General features: G+C 38.3%; 1 long non-coding RNA gene across 1 annotated transcript in view; it reads right to left on the bottom strand.

Annotated features, from left to right (window-relative positions):
- Window positions 1-21,638, bottom strand: part of LOC111244727 (uncharacterized) — a 32,754-nt gene that overhangs the window by 9,583 nt on the left and 1,533 nt on the right. The window contains exons 2-5 of the long non-coding RNA XR_015320048.1: window positions 5,381-5,624; window positions 4,872-5,026; window positions 3,568-3,800; window positions 2,352-2,450 (exon numbers count right to left, since the gene is read on the bottom strand). This is a non-coding gene — a long non-coding RNA (uncharacterized LOC111244727). The remainder of the gene's footprint in view (window positions 1-2,351; window positions 2,451-3,567; window positions 3,801-4,871; window positions 5,027-5,380; window positions 5,625-21,638) is intronic.

The raw sequence follows: 21,638 nt of genomic DNA, 5'->3' as shown, positions 1-21,638 counted from the left end.
TATATATATACGAAACAAGTGGTGTTTTTCAGAAATAATATTGATTTTAGTATCTATTTGCAGATTCCATGTACGTATTTATTAGTGCATTGAAGCCAAAATACAATCCCTATTTGGTTTGCAGTATCCACGTGTTTAATGACCTTAGGATAATAGACTGTCAATCCACTCACGTTAAATATTTTTAGATCGCTACTCATGTGGGATTTGATCATTCTTTATCACTTTATTCAGGTAGTCTTACAGCTTGCATAATTTTATCCTTTTATCAGCGTTCTTGTCTTAATTTTGACGCTCACCAAGACCTAAGAAAATAACAAACGGCAGATTAAAATTTTTTCAAGACGCCTGGCGGTCGTCGTGAACCAAGTCACCAATGTCAGGTCCAACTAAGGACAAGATTAAAAAGTCAATGACCCTGAGTTCTCTTTCTAGGGCATTCTGAGATTTTCTAAGTGTATATATTGTTAAGAAGTAAAAGGATCTGTCCTGAATTTGAAGTGAAAGGATTTGTCCTTGATTGATTTTGCTATCAACAGGAAAACGCAAGCGACTTAACACTGGCTGAATTGCCATTCGAAACAGACGGTCGAAATAGAGTTTTGGCAATAATCTTAAGGGGTAGAGGTGCTCAGAATGTGATCGACGACTGCTTCAGACTGGCGCACAATTTCGAAAATGCACTTCTGGCAACTTCGTTATTGTCGTTTCGAAGAACCTTCTAAATCGCTGGAAGCTTTTCCGATAGTGACCCTTACAGTGTAACATTTCACATTACTAATACCGTATCTACCAGAAGCAATGTTTCAAGAACAAACAAATTGATAGTGCCTTACTAGGACACAGTTACGATAGCCAAAAATGCGAAACAGATATCGCGTCAAGCGTTTGTCAACTAATTTAGATATCCGTCTCTTGACGCATTTATGCTTAAAAGTCGTCAGCAAAGAATTGTTGCATTGCGTTTTTTCCGGTTTACTGTACACACATAACTGAGTTGTATAATAACGGTTCATAATAACATCTTGGATGGATGCGGTGCGTGCAAGCAAGTACAATTGGTAACAAGCTGCTTGTGATTGATAGCAATAAAAAAGTTAACGCTGCATGCGATCCAGTATGTAGCCATTAGTATAATTGTTTTGGCAAAACCGTAAATCATCCCGGATTGATGTCAACTTTGAAAAGTATGTTTAGGTGATCCGAAAACACATTGATTCGTTACTTCGACAACTAAAAAATTTTTTTTGCCAACTTATATGATGCGGCTGAATAGCAACACATAGTGCCAATGCACGCTGTAGATGCCAAACAAACGCTTTTCTAGATAACAGTTCTGTAAGCTAAGGACACACGAATTGTGTATATCGGCTAGAGACAGGGAAAAAAAATTAAGGAGATCCACACCGAAAATTAACAGTGATTTGTATAGAATGTTAAGCGATGATTGCCAATCACATGCGTACTCTAGGTGGCACCTGCGGGTTTCCGTTCTTCCTACTTTCGATACTTCCCATATACTGTTTTTGTGTTAATGCAAAAAAAGAGAAATCGCGTATTACAGATGGCTATAGACGCTAAAGTTCCTGCCACATAGCTTTGATAGCCGAAAACCCTGTCCACTTAGTAACTACTCTATCCCACACTGTCCTGGGAGCACCAGTGTGTTAGAAGAGGAGTACCTAACTAATACGTACTTGAACGTGCCGTGCTATACCGTGCAATTGCGTGAGTGAGATACAATAAATAACGAGCATTGCGCCACTCTGAGATTGGTTATCATCAGGAATAGCTTATAATTACAATCCTTTTTTACTTGCCACATATATATTATAAAACGAAAAATAGAAGATCAATACTGGATTTGATTAATCATTATTCGAGTTACACTGATGTCCTAAAAGTGCTCGTTTGAGCCGCATTGCTTTCAAATAACATGTTATATGTATTTTGTATGATATTACGCGCGATATTGTGTGGTTTTACCATTTTTGCCCTATTCTTAACAACAACAAATGCCTACTCATAGCAAGCCAGTGTATATCATTGGGCTGTGATAGTCTGAAGCGGAGTCGTTCTTAAAATCGTGGGAAGAAGTCACAGTAATCTCTTAGGTCGTAATCATAGTTACGAGATCGATATCGTCCAAAAGGCCGCCATTACATCTTCCGAAAACTTCAAAGTTTGAGCAGGACAGTGGTTAGGAAAATGCACGATTAGGTAACTTAACATAGAAGAGAACAAGGCTTGCTTCGATTTGCTGCATTCGTGCATGCATATGCTGACTTTCAGAAAGGAAAACTTGAATACAATAATTTAAGCCACAAAAGAAAAGTCGTGCGCATACGTACATATCAGCTGAGTAAAACCGTGAACGATAGGATTCACTGCGTTCCTGGTGGGACCTCATTACAAGAAGATAATATTCCGATAATGTTCTCTGAGAAAGGCTTAAATACAAAACCGAAACAAACGCCAGCAAACGACAAAATATATTACACAGAAACTTTAAAAAACGGTAAATAGTTGGTTGTAGGTTGGATTATTGATACGATTTGATCAGAGCTAATATTTATGATAACAGTGTGTTTACGCTAGCTACCTAGGCTTAACTTTAGTTCTCGAGAAAAAACATTTTTAATATTCTATGTATTCTATTCTAGTATTAAAAATAAAGAAACAGTACTCTGCTTTACGTCACAAACTGTGAAGCAAAAAAAAAAACCGAAAAAAACGTAGATATAGAATCTTCTTAAATCAATTTTTTTTTTTAAATAACCAATTCAGTCATCACAAATATATATTTGATTGTTTTCCTCATTACTTACATAGTACCGTTATACAATAAGACTTCCCCTAAAAAAAACGCGAATTGGGAAACATGTTTCGTTGTACCTGAGGGGCTTAAATTTGCGTAAGATATTTGAAACTAGTTTCTAAATAAACGATTCCCTCGAAATGTACAACTGAATAAATTACTTTTTGTATCCATTATATTTTTGTTTTTTTTTTCTTTTTGTTTTCTTTTTGTTTTGTTCTACTGCTCGACGCTGCTCGGTGAACTAGTTCAAGCCAGCGTTCGATGCTACCGGAAAATTCAGAAACATTAGCCAGTAGAGCATCCTTTTAATAGTTGCGAATCTAAAATGCTAAAGCGCGAGATGGCTTCTGGAATGAACTGATATTGTGAAACTTTGCCTAAGAAAATCTGGCGGATTTCGAATCTTTCGTCTAGCATACTGAAAAGTAAACCTAATCTGAAGTCGAAGCTAAAGAAGGGAGCCATGATTAAGGACCCCTCAACAAAACACAAATCAGTAACACAATAAGACAATTCGAAAAATAGAACAAGTTAACAGCAAAATCCATAAGAAACAATATGCATAACAGAACAACATGCACACGCCTTCCGCTAATTTTTCTATATTCGAAGCAAAGGATCAACTAGAAGACGTTAGGGGAAACGATAAGAATCTTTTAGGAAGTACAACTCCAGTACCCGACAGCGTGTGCGTCTATATAAGGCCAACATGTATCTATAGCAGCTAACGCAAACTATAGCATTACCATAATGGGTAGTCCTTTGAATTCGTATCCATCAAGGAAAACGCAAAAGGATGACTACAAGGTGTGTAGACGCAGTAGCTGGTGTTGTGCTGGTTCCAAACGAAAATACTCGTGTATGATACCAGCGTTCAATTGATTGCACGACGTTTACGATGACAGCTCCATCCATGGACGCAAACTGAAACGCTCGCAGCATTGAGTCACAGTCATATCACTCGAACCGTCTGAGCTCTCTAAAGGTAAAAGAGGCAAAGACGCATCTTCTTAATTCACATTAAATCCATATATACTCGACCCTAAATAGGTACAAATATAGATCCTGTCTCATGTCAGACGATCGTAGCAGGCTTTAAGAGTGCCTGTGCGGACCTTGAAAATGAAATTGCAAATTTGATGAAAGCCAAATTGTACAGGCGAACGTAATTACGGGCAAAGGAGCCATACTATATATTGTAATTTTTTGAAGAAACTCCTTAATGGGTAGCTGAAAGCGTTACTAATATTTTTACTTGTTTAAATATAACAAAAATACATGAGGCTCTGTCTATTTATCCGCTACATCGTTTATAATTACTATTGTCTCTAGCGCTTTTACAATAAGACTTCCCCTAAAAAAAACGCGATTTTTTTTGGACATTTGCGGTCGAAATATCATACAAAGTACTTCGAATTCTATTTGCATTTATGCATGGTGTGCTTCACTCTGCATTTACTAATGTTGTGAAGTGTAAGGGTCAGACCTAGAAAACAGGTTGAGGTTTTTTTGCATAAGAGTATACTCTGTAATATACGCCGTGATACACATAACCTTTTAGTAGAGTCATATTTAGAAAGACTGAAAAGGCTAAATTCGACCGATAAATACATTCTTCGAGCCAAGGAGAGATTTCTTGATGAATTTTATATATTATAGATTGCGACAATCTATAATATATAAAATATATAATATATAAAATAATAATAATAATAATATATTTACGTGGAGAGAATAACTCACTGCTTGCTCACATAGTATTGATGATACTGTATTGTATTTTTTCACAGAAAATTAACAGTTCCATGTTAGTGTTTTTATAATACAGTGTGAATGTCGAGGTACTGCTTATGCTAGACCTTAGCTTTGTTTTTATATTATTGAAAATAAGCAAGCGAGAACAACTACAAGCAGTGACGCTCGGACCATCTTGTTAATCTTGGCGTTATTGAGGGCGTATATTAATTTAGGTGGCTTTCGGGTAGAGTTGTTGTTACAAGTCTCGGGCTGTGCCTTCTGGGAAGTATATATCTCTTTTAATTTCAAGTACCAGTGTTGTTCTGCGATGACCGCGTTTCTTGGCATAGGCTGAGTGTAGGATGTAGGGGTAGACGTAACTGTCGCATTATAATTTGCTTCATCGGGCCTCATTTAGAGGCTCGGACCCGTGCCGTGGATGTATTCACAGACACCGTCTCGTCTATCCTTTATTAGAAAAAGACACAGTAATAAAGAAGAGTACAGCCGGAACAGCAACAATATAAACCATTAGCAACAATTAGTGAATATAAGAATGCCTGTAATATTGCCATAGGGAAGGAAGCTCGCCGTTGTCGTAAAATAAATGTTATGTACTTATAGCATTTCCAACGTACAAGCATTCAATGGTTGCTGTAAGCGGAAATTTTTCATGTATAATAAATCCTCACTCGGTACCAGATGTTTTGCTCACTTTCAACCGGCCCTCTTCTCTCTTTTTAATCGCTTGAAATGCCTTTATAATACCTGCAAACTAGGTCTGTGCTATCTGCTTTGGTATACCACATGACATTAACTTACTAGCGAACTTTGAGACACAGCTGCTTGACTCAGATCATGATCGAAAGCTATCCGCAAGCAACAACTGGAGTGAGGTTTCAAGAAGCGGACATCTGTGGCCACATGGCGGATACAGCCACTGTTTTGTAACTCGCTCTCAGACACTAACACAACAACGAATCTTCACAGTACCTGATGCTGACTAGGACAATAATGTAGTTACGAAACGCCGCTATATTGAGTCAACATCTGTGAACAATGCTCGCTTAATAACACGATACAAAACTGGTTAGCAAACGTTATTAACATTGGTTTGTTTGTTAATGATTAGGTCCTGACACTACATGTAGATGTCATTTATCTTCTACCTACAACGGACTACCCATTATTACCGAAAGCCATACATTGATTTAAAATGTCTAGCATACTTGATTGAATTAAGAATAACGCTGCTGGCAGCTATTTATGGAGCCATAACAGCGAATTAGTCTATTATTGGCAATCGGTGTTTAAGTACCTCTTAAAAGTGCATGAAATATGCTATATTTACTCCACCTCTTCTCTACAGTCCATAATCTGAGATACGGGGACTCAAGAAACATATTAACAGATCACCTGACATAGAATAAACAATATCCAGACTTTCAGATGCGGCTGAGCCTCAAGAATGCCTGAGAAATCGATGCTATCGTTTTGTAAATTTAAAGAACCCTTCAGACGTACAGATAAGCGAACACGTGACATCGAAAAAATAGATGCAAATAGGTAAAATAGATGAACTCAGCTCATGCTTGGGAATTCAAGATTTCCAGGCATCCCTTCGCCAGTGTCTTTATCTTTAAGGAATCACAGAGTGCTTTCCTTACATTATTAATAAATTACATGATATACGCAGGTAATCCAGAATGACACAATCTTTTCGATATTTTTGGAAGTTTTAATTCACACAAGGTCATGGCAAAGTAATCACAATGAAATGATACTAATATTATCAGTGCCTAAGTGCGCAGTCTTATCAGCTGGTCAAGACGACTTCGTACACCCTTTAAAAGCTATCTATGCGTGCTTTTGTACACGTATTCAACTTGAAGGACACATATGCAGATTTCGTGACCACGAAATCGACCGCACGCATCTAAGGACTTTATAATAATGTTCAAACAGTCTTTCAAGTTGGAACTCATAAAGTACTCATGACCGAGGATCAACTAAGAAGAAAAAAAATGTGATTTGTCGTAAGTCTTCTACTAGGCTCTGGAAGAAAATGTTGGGCTGTTACAGACGACTCCAGCAAGCTTCAAAATTGAATAATTTCTGGGCAATATGTCGCCAATAGGCGAGCTCTGATGGGTAAATAGCACACCACCACAGACGAAGGATAATTCAATCGCTAGCGTCAGACGGGAGAATGGCGTCGCTTTGAAAAAATATCGAGTATCAGGGCAGTGTTAGGTAGGCTTCGGTAGGTGGTTGTACTTGCGATGCACATAAACGGCATCTGCTACTATGAGATGCTGATTGAAAATGAAACAATGAATACAGCCTACTATCTTGAGTTTTACTAAAGATTTATAAACGGCAATCAAAGACGTGCATGCAGTGTAATTACGTGATGACAACGTCATCTTTCATCATCATGTCTCAGTTTCTTTCTGGATTGAGCAAAGGAGTATCTAACATTGGTTTCAACCCGCATATTTTCTCGATCAAACTCCGCATGGTTACGGGGCTCTAAGGACAGGAACCACATATCTTACTATCGACTTACTTTAACTAGATTGTTCATAGCGCTGGCGTGTAAAAAAGTACGGAGGGTACCTATAGAACGCATTAAAAACCCTTATTTCAACCTAAATAGTTGAGAAGAATGATTTTAGCTTCAAAATACGGCTCCGCTTGCAATAGCCCAGTGCATTACTGAGGTTGCCTAAGCGCCACGTTCTGTTAGTAAGAAAGTTTTCTGCTGTGATCCTAGGAACAAAGCGAAATTTAATGTCGCAATGGGCGATAGATGTATCTACGTTTTTGCATTATTCGAAGATATCGGATGCGTGTTTTAAAAACCATATGGACGCTTTCGACAAACGTAAGGGGAGTTCGTGCACAGAACGAGAGCAAGATGCGATGTTTCTATGGGGTCCATTGTGCTAAGCTGAGAATTCTTCGGAAACTGGAAAATTTACTATGATAAACAGATCAGTTTTTAATCTTCCTAGACAATTCTCGCAGAATTACATAAGTCAGAAAAGCAATCAAAGTGGCGATAATATCAGTGATATTAATGATAATACATGTGCTTATGTCTACTGTTCTCATACATATATGCGTGAAATAAAAGACCTTCGTATTTCGTTGTGTTATATAGTTCCTATAGCAATAGCGACCTTCAGCTAGAAGGACGAAAATAATAGCATTTGCTATACACATTCGTTATTTAAACGTTCAAACGACAAACATATCGAGGGGTAACTGAAACCTTTCCCCCGAAACGCCGATTGCACCTACGACCTTTCTGGACAGCAAACTATAGTAGGAATTTACAGTGAACAACAATTGTCTAGTAACTAGGGTTTCTAACATGTTTTTCTATTGTTGACCTGTGAACTTTGATTGAAACAAAATATGCCGTTCCATTGACAGTTGCGACCTATTCTGCATCTGCGTATTCCGGTATACTTTGAACCAAGCTGTTCTTTCTTCCTATACGCAATTAATTTGTTTTTCCAATCGATATTCTTTCTATAAGGTTCCTAATATTATTATGAACTTACCTACATCTGTGAGTTTAGTTACTGTTATTACTACTAAAAACGATTTCGTTCTTTATTTTGCTTAGCATTGGTAACATCTGAATAGCAGTTTTTAATATCTACTTCAAATACATCCTATGAAGACAGTAACATGAAGTCCCCCTGCTGAAAGCATAGACTTCATTGCATTGGCACCGAAGTAATATTTTCGTTTGAAAATGAGATGCACGCTCCTCATCAAGTAAAACGTTGGTACTGCAAATTGTATATCTACGCGGAAAGCTCAAGTAGAGTAATCAAGCCAAACGAGTGTTGATAAGCCAAAATGTCTTATTCTTCTCTCTAGTTTTCGCCATAGTGCATGCATGCCTCGGTGCCTTTCCAAATAGAACGCAGTAATTTGAATGTGTTTGGGATGCACTCACCTAGGCATCATCAGTCACCTAAAAATTCCCACCCGCAATTCTGCTTCTTCGATGTTATTACTATGACACCATGATATGGTCCTTATCACTCAAACGAAGAAGATTACTTTTGATTACGTTGAGTAGATTCGTGTGAACACGGTGACATCAATACTTGCTTTACCGATGCCGGATTCTGATGGAGCTATACACTTTTGGTAGCTAACTTCTATTTAATATACAACGATTTTGATTCCGTCCAATCAAATACAGGGCCCACCAAAAACGTGAGTTCCAGTACAGGGCATAAAATGAAACCTATTACCCTGAATAGCCGCCAAGCCAATAGAGACAACAAACAAACAGGGCCTTCATAATGATTTCGTAAAGTGTCTGTGTCAGGTTCGTATAAGGTAGACAATAATGGAACTATTCCACTACATACAGATAACTTGCTACGTCCGATGATAACCTGTACAAGCAGCCAGCCTAAAGGCGAGGTGTTTGCTCTTTCCATACTGTGAGGTGTTAGACTTCAGATTGTTGTGTAGAAATTTCGAACACAATAGAATGACTCAAGTGAGCTGACATGACGACGCATGTGGAACCTGCTCGATTTGCAAGAACGCCAAAGCAGCAAGTCATCCCTGATACGTTTTATCGCTCATTTCTACTCTATTATCTATAAAAGTAGCATTTACGCATAGCTTCGTCTGATTGGGGTTTAGTCACAAGGTAATACTTATTACAGACTAGGTAAAAAACTAAGTTCTACCTAAAACTTTATGACGGAATTATAAATGTATTAAGAATGAGTGGTTTTCCATGTTTTTTAGACCACTAGCAGCAACCACAATATAAAAGCGTAGTATATCTCTCAGTAGACGTAAGACACATAAAGCACAGATTGTTAAATCGTTGTAATGAACACATATTTGAGGTATTTATTACCTTGCCTTTTTTTTTGGCATTAAAATGTTCTGAATATACACTCGCCAAGTTCGCATGGCGCTTTGCCGCCAGAAACCGGGAGCTCTTGATAGCAATCGCTTTCTTAGACAGGTTTTCAGTAAAGATATTCATGAGTTCAAATATTCCTCTCTTAATTTATGAGATAGACATCAACATCAGTATAATAATGTGATGTATTCTAAAGCATGAGCTAGGTACATCTTTATGTAAGAGTTAGTCAGGCAATGCAAAATTTCCATCACAAAGAATTTTTGAGTTCCTTTGAACTATTCCTCTTGGATACAAAGTAATATCCCGGTATTGCCTACTCGACTGATCATCACCAGTGCTACTAATAGTGAAGCTAATAAAAAAAAAAATTATAAAATCGATCGAAGAAAAGAAATCGATTATCGTGGTGAGCAATATTAGTGATGGTCATTAGTGTGTTACAAATATACTAATAATAATAATAAAAAACGTACGGTACAATACTGCAATGAACAATCATTTAGGTCTATCGCTGTTATTGTCTATTAGCATTGGCTATTGCCAATGCTATAATGTTCAGAGCGCTGCCCTGGAGGGTATGATGAATGCTTTGAACTCCATGAGCCGCTGTGTCAACCACTATTTTTCCCAGCAGGGCAAATAGAGCGACACTAACTGTTCATCCAATGCAGAACGTAGGTAGAAAATATCCCTAGCGGTAATTATTTTGGTGAATCTTATGACATCGTCCACACCATTGTTCGATCGATCGAAATGACAAAGATGCTTAGTGTTAGGAAATTGAACAAGGTTTGTTTGATAACCGACTGAAGCTGTAGTAAACGCTCGTTCACTTAGGATGTTCAAGGAGAACATGAAACGGGTACAGGAACGGGTAGCGTATACTGAAGTGTTTCTACATGTTAGAGAGTATGGCTTAAGGGTTTGTTTTAGGTCTGGGTAGAAGGGCATTTAGGACTTCGACCTATGACGCCGATCCGATCTACTAGTTTTTATCTGTGCCCAAGGTTCTTCGGGAAATTCGAAGGATGTTGAGGATGTTATTGACAGAGGGGAAAAATTAGGCCATATTGTCTTGATAGATCTGTTCGTCTAGCCAGCGCAGAAGAAAGTCCCAGAGCTAAATACCCAGAAGGAAATACAACAGTGGAGAAGTAGAAAGAGCTTACGATGTCAAAACGTTAAGCGCTTTCTGAGCTTAATAACTTATTGGCGAGGCCAAAGGCAGAGGCCACGGCCGAGCTTCTGTTTAGAGTCAAATGAATGTATCGGCTTTTAACTATTTTACGCATATATAGTACGGTCTGTGGACAACTTTTAACTACACGTCTTACTCTTCGCGCACGTTTAAACTACCTGAAGAACTGTACACATCAATAAAGTGTTCAGTCCTTTCGTTTCCAATTTACAGATTTATGAAGGCTCGAGAAACAATCTGTAATAAATACATTTAACAGAACGTGGAACAAGAAATACACCGTTCTGAAAACCAAATTGTTTATTCTCAGATTCACCATTCACCTTCTAGTTCTACTAAGAGATCCTCAAAAGCTGTCAGACCGCACTCTGAAAATGTTCAATGATGTCATTTATACTTCGTAGAGTACCTGCAACCGGCGTCAGGTGATTTATTCTAAATAGATCGTTTCCAAAAAAATCCATGCCCACTGAGTATTTGCGATAGGCCAAACGTAAATTTACCGTGCTTTCTTGTGACCCACGCGCTAACATCTTTGACTAGTCTCCTTGTAATTTTGGTTGTACGCACCTTATCCTGCAGCCATATCCCCTTCCATTTTTACAACATAACGATTCTGATGATCTTTTTTTACCTATCTGTTAAGTTGTTTCATGTATCACTAGATCCCACGGAACCTGTTGGGCCAAATGATAGGCGACGAGTCCCACTACCACTAACAGCTGAGGACTTCGTAAAGTAAATTCTGGCAGCATTGACGACTGCAGTATATGCTCCAGTACGCGGTGTCTTAATGATTGTCACGATCGATTCGCAAAGGTAGTCACGGAGCCTAAATCAAGGCCGGACCTTGAGAAGGCGCTAGGGATTACACAGCCGAATCGTGAGTGTCTGTAACCCTGGCGCTCCTTTCCCGGAAGCCCTGAACAATACAGGCACTTTCGTTCCAACAGAGAGCTAAGCAACCAGCCCTTTTAACTTAGCGCATTTCTGTTTTTGCCCGGCAACAAAAAGCAACAGACCACGACGCCGTAGTATAAGTATCCCACGCTGTACCCAGTAAAGAACACCGCTATTGCCTTACGTGGTTAAGCCTCGTAGCAGCCTATGTTCGGCCGGCTGATTTATAATAACCGTACGCATTGGTGAAGAAGCCAGCCAGCCATCCCATTCTGCCTATTCTGTGGTCAGTGCCTGCAGCTTCAACGCTCGTTTTGCCGATCTGGACTCGAGAACAGCGTTTTCGAACACACCCGCAGATTTTTGGTTGCTAGGTAGTCAATTTCACCTCGATACCGAGTCTCTTAGAACAAGCAGGACCTTCAGTTGTCAATATATTTGCGACGAACGCAGCCAGAGATAGGGTAAAGTTTTAGGGTGAAAATCAATTTTTCTCAGAGAGCGCAAGTATTCGTGCTCATATATTAAAAGCGGTATATTTTACTGCTTAAGTTGTATTTGCATGGAGTGCTAAACGTCAAGCTCCACTGCGATGCCTAGATGTCGCACCCACGAGGTTGTCATTATACCCAATGTGATGAACACTAAAATTTACGCGCAACACCCGGATGAAACTTTTCAGTGCACAGTGCAGCCATTGCATCAAGGAATACGATACCACACGCGATGCCCATTTCCAATGCAGCGTGGAAAGAGGGAATCTCAATACATCGTAATATTTTAACAAGACTTCATAGTGCGGGGACTAATGTGAGGTTTGGGAAACCTACGGAACGAGAACGCCGCCAGGCCAAACTAATCTGCAACGAACATCTTAAATGCGTCATTGTTCTAGTAATGTGCTGAATAGCATTATTTGATGTTTACATGCGACTAGACTCTTAGCCCAGTGAAGTGATGCTACCCTGTTAGTGATCCCAAAAAGAAGGGAAGGGGCGGTTCAACTGTGTTCTGTTGTGTCTGTTCAATCGTCGTGACAGGAAGTAGCGAAAGAAAGCGTTTGTTATGAACTGCTCTCAGGTTTGCTGATCAGGAGATTGAAGCAATACAGCAAGCAATAATAATAATTGAGACAAGATGTGAAATGCTGATGGCCGATGCCAAGAGAGCATCGGCCATGCTGCTTAATCTGTCATACGCGGTCTCCGTCGGTTTCACGGCAGCCTTCGGCTCTGCACCCAGCGACAACGTTATGCTCACGCTGACCGAAATAGGTACCCCTATGAATGTGTTCAACCTCCTTGCTGCAAAACGCAAAGAAATAGCTATTGGAATCGGAGAAACCAAACTTCTGCTTTTAGGATCGACAAGTGGCCTGGCTCAAGAGAACAGCCTAGGTCCAATCTTATTCTCTCTCTCGCTGAAGGACCTCTTTGGTCAAATAAGAGGGTTGAGGAAGACAGTTAAAGTCGTCTTGTATGCGGAAGATATAGTGATATACGGATCGAACAGATTTTAAGTGCAGCAAGCTCTAGCCCGACAGCATGCAGCAGCTACAGATTTGAGACCGACGGTAATTCTGACCAAGATGGAAGCAATAAAGTTTACAAGGCGAGGCAGAACAGCGGTCACTGACATTTTGTACGTCGTCAGGTTGTTCCCTGCCTACGTAAGCCCGTTTCCACATTGGAGATTGCTCTTCTCTGCACACAGCAGGTATTTTATTGCGTACGTGACCGACAAATGCAGGAAGTCAGTGTTGGCCATATGGACGATCGGATTTTTCCCTCGCTTGTCTCTTCCAGCCGCTTCTAGCTTCTTTGATTTCAAAGTAGCTCCGATTGCAATGCATGGGATACCAGGCACTTAGGAAGATTTTACAGTGGAAAAGCTCGAACAATAAAATTGCGTTAAGGCCTGTTTCCTTAAAGGAGCTCTTGGACTACAAATAGTAATCTAATATCGCCTTGCATGTCACCTAGCCGACTCGCTACTTCTATTCCCCTACCTATGTCATCGGTTTAAGCTCCGAGCAACAGAAGCTTCCAAAACAAACCCTAGGAACTGAAAACAAAAATTCGCAAAGATTGACAAGGATTACTTTGCTCCGGGTACGGTGAAGAACAACGGGTGGAAATTGTCGAACCGGCTAAACAGACATGTCGTCAGTCGATTTGCTGCATGGGTTCCGCCGTAGACTCTGAAGAAAACTAGATTTCCACGAACGCAACGATATATCTAGGTACCCCAGGTGTGAAGAACTGATAATAGATATCATCCCCGGCGTAATCTTTTAGCACTTAGTATTTTATAATTAATAAATTAGTCTTACGAACTCAAAAAGACTCGTATAATCTATATGACACAGCATTTCAAATAATTCTGCATACTCTCTGTGATATCAAAATATAGTGTGGTTAGGTTAGGTTATATGAAGTGCCTGCCTACTACCAGTAAAGGTGAATAAATGAAAGTCGCTTCTAACTTAGGGACTTGCTGACCAAACCTTTCAAGAACTTCAAAACTATTCATAATTAGTCCATGTCTATTACACCATTAGGATTCAAAATATCATAGATATTGTGAAATCCTCGCCTAAAAATATAATAAGCTTGTTACACGAATGGTTCTATAATAGTACATCGTAACTATTGTTACACCGTTCACTTTAAGCAACGGGAGTATCTATGGATAGACACATTGAAAACAGCTTATTTTTTTATAGACTTTGTTCGTTAGGGAGCACATAATTTTTCCTCGGTGTACGTGAACATCAACGTAAAGTCACGCTTCTGATTCTGATCCTCTAATTGAAAGAGCCGTTTGTTCCACATCTAATACAATTATATAATATTTACCAATCTAAACGTAGCCTACCTTGTGGTTTCTAAACTTGCAAAAACCTTCCCTCTTCGAATAATAGCTAAACCATACTTAACTCATGCTCTTGAAAATGTGTTATTAATAAAATACATTTCAGTTAACTTATAATTCACATTGCGTCTTAATTCAAATATACCCTTCATAGAAGCAGGGTGAACTGGTACATGCGATCCTATAGAATAAAAGCAAATGGGCAAATTCTAGATTTAACCTCTCAGCCTGTTACAGAGGAATCCGGCGAACTCTGCTATTGAAAAACTTTTAAACTACGCGTCGCTAGCATACGAGGGCTGGTAAATACTCCATGTCTTCTAGAAACTTGTGAGTGAAGGCCAATTGGGCTTACTTCACGAAATACTAATTTCAGAAAAAAACGCTTTTTAGCGTAAAACTCGACATTCGGTAGCCGAAGTTTTGCTCCTCAAAACCCATAGCACTGCGAAAATTCATCGAAGATGAGTGAAGGCAGGGAGGCTCTAGGCGAGAGCAAAGATTGAAATTCGTCGGCTTAAACTGGCATATCATATGTAAGGTGTTACAGGATTACCACCTAAGTACTGAAAATATAGAAATTGATTAAAAAAGAACCGGCCTGGATCATACGGTTCAAAAACCTATCGCCAGTCGAGCAAAAAACCATGCGTCGCCCCGGTAAGAAATTTTTCGGGGAGTTTAATGGCATCGTCGACTTGGCTCAGATGTAAAATGATGGTAACGCTTGTAATGATCGCAAGGAGCATATGTCAGTATGAAAAGTAACGTTGACTCGGTAACCGAAAGCGCGCAATTTGGTTACTTAATGACAACGATACACCTTATCGTTATGCTTCAATTACGTCCTCGATTGAGAATCTTTAACGTTGGCCTCAATTCCTAAATCCATACAGTTACGGTACTTTCCTAAAAAATAAACAATTGATTTGCTTTGGAAAGCTATAGATGAAAAAATTATATATGATAACGTGAATGGTTTGTAGCTTTATAGACGCTTGTCTGGAAGCTGGTAGAGCACTGAGCCAGTTATGTAAACAATAAATGAGAGTGGCTTAAACACATATTAAAAATTATCATTCCAGCCCAGCTAGTTAAAAAATTATCGAAATTGAAATTTACCGAATTTGCTTAATACGGATTTCCTAAATAGGTGAAAACGTCGCCTTACTTCCTGTAGCTGGCTATCTACCGTTTATTGGAGTGATGCATTTATTGTAGACAAACAAGACCGACATTTGTACAAGGAATGGAAGCATACAGTTCAATAGCAGGTTTCGTATTGACAGTGATGTCGAAAGTTTTCCTTGAAAAAACATCTTTCTCGCTTTGGACCTTTCTAAACGTCGAGTTTAAACGTCTCTTATATCGCTAGAACTTTCTCTCTCAATTCAACTAAAAACAAACCATCTATTTCTCATAGGCTTACCCCTTTGTTCGTCCTTTAAAATAAGGGTTAGACAGCTAACCAGCTAAGCTCCTATTTCACAAATCCAGTAGAAGACCTGAAAGACTTTCCGTCCCTCGGGTAAATCCCCATCGTGTACTCATATGGACGTGTCGAGAAGAGCCATGTAGAGAAACGGTGTTTGCAACGCAAGAAAACTTGTTGAAAGCAGACCTGGAAGAGACCTTGGGCTTCAAGGCACAGATGGGGCTAGCACAAGTAAAAGAGCTTAAACTAATGAAACAGATCTCAAACTCTGGAACAGATTCAATACGCTTCGGTTTGTAGATATTTATGCAGTAGTTTTTCTACACAACAAATTGAATCTAGTCAAAAATAATAACAAATAGTTTTGCTTGAAAAAATACTTGTCCGTTTGTAAAAAACTGGAAATCCGTTATTGTTTATAGAAGTACCAAACTCTTCTGTGTCTCAATATGCTGTCCTTCAGGTCGAAGAAATATATTGCGCAATGTTATAGACAGGCTAATCTTCTAGTGATAGAACACGTTTGCGACCTTTCAGAAATACGGTGTGAGTGTAAAATCTGTTTCAACCTGAGATTTGAATTTAATTGGGCCGTCGTTTGAACTATCCTCTTTTGAAAAACAACTGAGTGTATTACATTTTTATTTGGAACTATTAATTTTTGATTATTGAGTGTATTATGTTTTTATTTATATTTGGAATTAATGCTTACTCTAAAAAAATGTTTGACAGTAATAGCAGGCCTTTCATCTATATTTTTCGGTCGGTTTTCTTCGTAAAAACTGTCCCGTTTTCGTCCTAATGTCGTATATCAAGCAGAACGATGCTTCTCCTGCTAACAGTTTTTTAACTTTAAAACGGTTGTTATATGGTGTTCTTTGTATTTTATACTATTCAGACGACCTACGTAGTTGATCTTAATCACATAGATACATAAACCTATTCACCTACGCTAGGAAAGAGCAATATAAATACTGTAGCTGGTACTGACTATTTGAATGGAAGACAACAACGTCAGATGTTTATTATTATGTAATATATTCACAACTAAGTTCTTATGTGCGATACATTAATTCATAATATCTATTTTACAGCCATTTGAATGGTCCGAATTAAGATTCAGTTGTCAGAACATATTCCATTAAAAATAAAGCAACATGTGGTGTAACCTGTACTAATGTTTATAGTGACCACTTTTCATGGCCTTGAGTTAAGCGACGAAAAATCTGAAGCGTTATGAGCTTAAATCTCGTTGACTAATTTCAGTCAAATAATTATACAATAATAATTGTGCTACAAAATATATACTCCGGCAAAAATATACAAAATATATAAACGGCTTCCGGACCTAATTACATTGTCCTTTCCAGAGAATGAATCAAGTTTTATAATACAGTTATCTAAAGATTCTATATATATATATATATAGAAAAATAAATAGATCTACTTTCGATCAAAGTCAACGGACAATAAAAAGCAATAAAACGCTTTCGATCATTATTGAAACTTAAGAAGGATGTTCTTTCAAGTTAATGGTACTAACTCACCAAAAAACGCAAAAATTATTAGTGAAACACCCGCCTAACAAGGTTTTAGAAAAATGAATTACCATATACTCTAAGAGACGCATTCAGCTGTGCGTGATAATTTACCTATAGTAAGGCTGCATTTTACCATCTGGTCGAGTTCCATACATAACTGTAGGATAGATAGAAGATCTTAGCACAACTTCAGGAGTTATTCCTATACTATTCGTTCTCTGTTAAAAAAAAAATGAAAACTATAAGAGGAAGCCAATGTTTTAAGCGATTGAACCACTCAGTTCCACTTGATACATGCACTTATGCCTTGTACAAGTTACGTTTTCTGAGTAAATTTTACTTTAACAGATACCGTACGTAGCCAGACATCACAAGACATTGCTGCCTTCTCAGAGAACCCTTGAAGCCATTCCGACATACGCTTATGACTATCGACAGCTTTAAAGATACGCCGTATCATAATGAACCCGTTCATTCCTCAGACCATTTGATCATTACTTTGGGCACCTGAAGTGAACGGCCGGATGATTAAAGTATCGAAGGAACCTGGATAGCTCAAAAAGTAATCTTGAAAGTTTAAACGGATTAACAGAATTTTTTGTTCGACGAAATTGGTTTCCCTTATATACGAAGGAGACGAGGAACAAAGCGATAAAAACTACATGATTCCCTTAATTGTCTTTGAGCATAGTGCATACATCCATAGCGGAGTCCGTTTTAATGAGGTCAAAAGCTGATTAGAATATCACAAATGAAAAAGGAAAAATTATATGCTAACTATTTAAAGTAAACACGCGCCTGATAAACTTAGCGCTACTTGAAGCTATTACCAAAACACGGAAAGTCCCTTATTTATTTAAAGTATTATAATATCAAATTCATGTAGCCCTCGTAGTGTTTTAAGGAATACGTAATATTATCAGTTGAACAGCAGAAGACACGATCAATGGTATGCTAAGGGGCTAGCTTTTAATTTGGTTGGGGCATAGGTGCATACAAAAGTAGCGAAGAAACCTCAAATTATACCCTTGCCGGCAATGCTGTAAATACGGTACCTACCTGCGAATTACTTGGATATCAACAGAACCTCAAACTCGAAGCTGTTTTAAGTTATCTTCTAGTATTAAACGAAGTCGAGTTGGAGATTGGTTTAAAGTATAATAGAAACAACTTAATATAGTTTTGCTTGTATGGTAAAATCATCAATAGGAGTCGGATAGGGCGAGTAATAAAAATGAATTGTGTAAAGGTAAAGCGTATTGAATACAAACGATGGGGGTAAAATACAAAACAACATCCGCGGTTAATTCTACCAACCGACCATTCCATTTAGCTCATAGTGTCAGGAAACAGCATGATAATGAATGGCTGTGAGTCACTGTCGATCACTTACACCGGACAGCTTTATACTCCTGAGTTCCTTCAGGCAAAGCGGATCAAACAATAAAACAATATTAAAACAATAAAAATATTCATCACCTTTATCGTAAAAGTTTGTTCTTAACTCAACTACACTCGCGAATCTTATGATCAGCCTGCGCTTATTTATAGAACTGTCGAGCACAATATCGCATTGCCATTGAACCTCTGGCATTGTATTTCAATATATAACAAATGTGTCTCTAAAAACCTGTTTACAACTTACCATTCATTGTTCTTAGTTAGCCATGTACATCATTTCCACAATTGATAATAATTAATATGCATATATCACGCACACAAGGATGGATTGATTTGGAGTGACATAAATTCACTCTGTGTATAGGTAAGATCTAAATGGCCTGAAAACCTAAAAAAATGTATGGTAAGTATGTGCATCATAAATGATGTCGATATTTAACGACTAGAGTACAAATTAACTCTTACCTATTCACGGAGCTTTGCCAGAAAATGCCATTCAAAGTAAAAGATGGACCCATATTGTTCCGAATTTAACTTCAAATATCTCTCAGCGCAATGTATACTTTGGGATTCGTTCGCCTATTTGCAGCTCGAAGGGCGCAAAGATCACTCTATAAATAATTTAAGAACAAGATGATCACGTCGAATAATCTTGGTTGCTTTAAGCGACCTGTCAGAAGAAGGTATATCTTTCTACGGTCGAGTCCTCTGAAAATCAATCCGAGCCAGAACAGATCCTCAAATATACTTTCCAAGTTAGCGAACGCCATAGCCTTACTGAGTATGCATAGCATCGTAATATTCGATTAAGCAAGAAGGTTTTATAACGAAGGCGTTGATCAAAAAGACGAGTAAGAACGAATGATTCTAAGAAAACTCAGATTAAACTTTTTATTATTTGATTTATTTTTAAATTGGAACAATATCGTATCCTTGATAACATAATTTTAGAGGTAGAAAGGATTTTTTTTTTAACGTAAGACGATACGACAGGGGATTGCACGGGAAAAATACAAGCATATCCAGAAAAGAAAAACCATTGGGAGGCCACTAACGAACATCAAAAAGAACAAAAAAGCATTGGCGAAAAGATAGCAGCAACAAAGATGCTGACGGACGATAGGCTATTTTTACTAGAGCAAATGCACGGAAAAGCCAAATCGACGGAACTATGGCCATATCTGTTGGTACTGTTAGCAACACTAAGCGTTTCCCTGTGTTGTCCTTCATATTAAATAAAAAAAAATTCGCCTCGGCTAAAAAATTAGTAGTAGTAAATAAAAATAGTAAATTATATTTGCACGTGAACGTGCGTAGCACTCGTGTGCGACAAGTTTACGTAAACTGAACGTTCTAAACCGGAATTTACTCGAACAATCCCCAAGGCTCTTACACATGAATTGAGATACTTGATATGACAATCAACTTGCAAGATATACCCATGATTGTCTTTGGTAACTTGAATATGGATTTTTGGATTAGGAATCCTCGGGTTATCCGTAGTTTACGGAACAACGAAAGAAGATTAGGAAACGCGTATAAGCTATATAACTTTGATTTTTGCTGCGCCTGTGATGGGGATCATCTCGATAATTATACAATCCCACACTATCTCTGGTTATTATCCTATTCTTGCTCTTATTAGTTTTTTGACAAGCACCCGTGGAACCCTCCCGAGAAGTCCGATGAGAACTTCTGTCGAAATATATTATTTGATACTTGTTTTTGTTGATCAGTCACTAATATACCAGTTTTCATTTCACAGGTAGTTGCTTAAAAGGTACCCTAAATAATATTCACAATACTGCCTTTTTGGTAAACAGTTTTATTCATTGTAATAGCTAATCTCCAAATTATTGCGGTGTAGTTTCGACACTCTAGGCGAGTTCTTGATACGTACAGAAAAAGTTCGAGCAGAAGCATAAACATGCATATTACGGAGCACTGAACAAATATCAATCAGATAGCATTCGTCTTGTCTAGCTTCCCTTTAATTTTTCAATTATTACTGAAGAACTAACTTTGTCACTTGACATGTTTGTGAAAGCTGACTTCACTGGTTTATTTACTGTTGTTCCTTGTGAAATCCTCCAGTAATTTACACATGATTAGCACAAAATTTAGCCTATTTCTTCAGACAGTTGTTTTTAATAGCGCTAAAGGTCTTCCAAGTTAGTTAAAGGTAAGAGTGTGTGACCCGTGTGAAGCTTTCTGCAAGATGTGTCGAACGTCAACTGATTTTGTCATTCTGCAGCTCACTTTCCAACAGTAAATGTTTCTTCAGTTCGATGTAGCTCGCGCTCCTGTGTTCTAGCCCTCTATAATATCTGAAGTTACATCACTCACTTCTTTTGCGATGAAGAACACGCCTTCCTTCTGGCTTTAGGTGATATCGCAAAATCTTCTCACTCAAGCTCGCACGATGTCCTTCCAGAACTATGATTTTTCTCGTGTAATATGCAGTTGGTTCACATGTGACTTGATCAACCACTTCTCAACTGTATGCACTGGCGAATACTATCTCGAATGACTATTCAACAAAAAGAAGGATTCCTCAAAATTCACTCCTAGGCCCATTTATATTTATCATTTATATAAATGTACTGAGTCCCGCAAAAACGGATTATATACCAGTTGTTTTTCCGACGCCTTCATTTTCATAAGGTAGATTCGCAGATCGTCTTGTAACGCAGACATCTGTGACTCTGAGAACGTTAAATGTAGCTACGTTACATTTAGTTTTTCTGCAAACATTTCTAAAATGGAACGTGTTCCCTTTATAATCTCCTAAAGCTTCATCAATATACCAAGCA

This window comes from Varroa destructor, unplaced genomic scaffold (assembly GCF_002443255.2).
Source record: "Varroa destructor unplaced genomic scaffold, Vdes_3.0 BEIS01000002.1, whole genome shotgun sequence".
In the NCBI taxonomy this organism is placed as follows: Eukaryota; Metazoa; Arthropoda; class Arachnida; order Mesostigmata; family Varroidae; genus Varroa; species Varroa destructor.
This window is presented reverse-complemented; position numbering and strand designations above follow the sequence as displayed.